Source organism: Populus nigra, chromosome 2 (assembly GCF_951802175.1).
Source record: "Populus nigra chromosome 2, ddPopNigr1.1, whole genome shotgun sequence".
NCBI lineage: Eukaryota > Viridiplantae > Streptophyta > Magnoliopsida > Malpighiales > Salicaceae > Populus > Populus nigra.
This window is the reverse complement of record NC_084853.1, coordinates 18,992,946-18,995,445: the sequence shown is the minus strand read 5'-3', so window position 1 is coordinate 18,995,445 and position 2,500 is coordinate 18,992,946.

The following is a 2,500-nucleotide window of genomic DNA, read 5'->3' as shown; positions in this document are numbered from 1 at the left end:
GCAGATTTTTCGACGAACACGGGCTGGACGGTGGACTGTCCAGGCCAGGCAGGAAAATTCGTCGAGGGGACACGCTGAGGAAACAGCGCTGGTTCAGACACGGTGGGCGCAGTGTTGGAATCGGCAGCGCCGAGAAAATCGGCAAAGTCGGCAGAATCGGCAGCAGGTGCTGGCGATGAGTCAGGACGGACTGGATAGTCCAAGGCTCGATGAGAAAGACCGCTGGTTTAGACACTGGGGCAGTGGCAGCCCGCGGGGCAGTGTCGGCAGACTCGGCAGCAGTGTCTGCCGATTCGGCAGCGTTGGCTTGTTGGCGCGGGGGGCCGATGCGAGTGGGGACTTGGGCAGCGGGCAGTGAAAGCAAGAGTTTCCCCGATGCTGCCGGGAAAAACGCTCCCCGGGATGGCCGGGTGAGATGACCCGGCGGCCCGCGACGGGTCATTCAATTCCATGCCCCGTCAACATAACTCCCGATGTACTGTTTGCTTTTTCGGAAGAAGAGATCCATCCCCCCATCCTCGGCCAGCCAAAAACGCTCCAATTAATGGCCGGGTGAGATGACCCGGCGGCCCGCGACGCGTCATTCAAATCACTGCCCTATCGGCTACAACTGCTGATGGGTGGGATTAGAGGCCTGCCATGGTGGTGAGGGGCGGCGAGGACCGTGAAAGCTAGAGTTTTTCAGAGGCTGCCGGGAAAAAGGCCCCTCGGGTGGCGGGGTGCGAGGACCAGGCGCGTCATTCAATTCTCTTCCCTATCAACTTGGCTCCCGTTGGCGGGATTGGAGGCCTACTGTTTGTTACAGGGCTAAAATCGTCAGGGGAAGAGCTGACGAAACAATGCTGGTTTGGATGCAGGGGGTAGTGTTGGAATCGGCAGCGCGGACAAAATCGGCAAAGTCGACAAAAAAGACTGTTGGTCTGGACATCGGGGCAGCGGCAGCCATGCCGACAGGGGGGGAAATCGGCAGCGCAGATTTGTGCAGCTGCAGGTTCGTCGGGGAAATCGGCAGCGCAGATTTTTCGATGAACATGGGCTGGAAGATGGACTGTCCAGGCCAGGCAGGGAAATTCGTCAAGGGGACACGCTGACGAAAGTAGGCTCGTCGGTGAAAATCGGCAGCGCAGATTTTTCGACGAACAGGGGCTGGATGCTGGACCGGCCGGGCCAGGCAGGAAAATTCGTCAGGGGGGCACGCTGACGAAAAGAGGGGCTGCCGCGTGGAAAATCGGCAGCGCAGATTTTTCGACGAACATTCGTCAGGGGGGCACGCTGACGAAAAGAGGGGCTGCCGCGTGGAAAATCGGCAGCGCAGATTTTTCGACGAACAGGGGCTGGATGCTGGACCGGCCGGGCCAGGCAGGAAAATTCGTCAGGGGGGCACGCTGACGAAAAGAGGGGCTGCCGCGTGGAAAATCGGCAGCGCAGATTTTTCGACGAACATTCGTCAGGGGGGCACGCTGAGGAAAACAGGGGCTGCCGCGTGGAAAATCGGCAGCGCAGATTTTTCGACGAACATTCGTCAGGGGGGCACGCTGAGGAAAACAGGGGCTGCCGCGTGGAAAATCGGCAGCGCAGATTTTTCGACGAACAGGGGCTGGATGCTGGACCGGCCGGGCCAGGCAGGAAAATTCGTCAGGGGGGCACGCTGACGAAAAGAGGGGCTGCCGCGTGGAAAATCGGCAGCGCAGATTTTTCGACGAACAGGGGCTGGATGCTGGACCGGCCGGGCCAGGCAGGAAAATTCGTCAGGGGGGCACGCTGACGAAAAGAGGGGCTGCCGCGTGGAAAATCGGCAGCGCAGATTTTTCGACGAACAGGGGCTGGACTGGCCGGGCCAGGCAGGAAAATTCGTCAGGGGGGCACGCTGACGAAAACAGGGGCTGCCGCGTGGAAAATCGGCAGCGCAGATTTTTCGACGAACAGGGGCTGGACTGGCCGGGCCAGGCAGGAAAATTCGTCAGGGGGGCACGCTGACGAAAGTAGGCTCGTCGTGGAAAATCAGCAGCGCAGATTTTTCGACGAACAGGGGCTGGACGCTGGACTGGGCCAGGCAGGAAAATTCGTCAGGGGGGCACGCTGACGAAAACAGGGGCTGCCGCGTGGAATGGCAGCCTACACGCAGATGCGAATTCGGCAGCGCACGATGGCTTGAGCAGGTCATGGGTTCGACTTGGCGCGATCTGAAACCTGGACGAGGGACTGTCGACGCTGGACGAGCCAGCGCGGTGGCCTGTCGTGCCCCGTTCAGGGGGGGCCTGCCGCGGAGACAGCCCTCGCGGGCTCGACAGCGCAGGCCAGCGTCCCCGACGTCGCTGGCCGCGGCAGGCGAGCTGCCGGGGTTCCCGCATTCCTACAAGAAAACGTCGTGCTTTCCACATGAAACCAATCCAGTAAAATCAGCCATATTTTTATGAGGCTGCCCACTGAATTTGGGGTCATTCCGGGCCGGTTCCTAGTTTTGCGGATTTACTCGATTTCTAATGGTAGGAAAATTAAA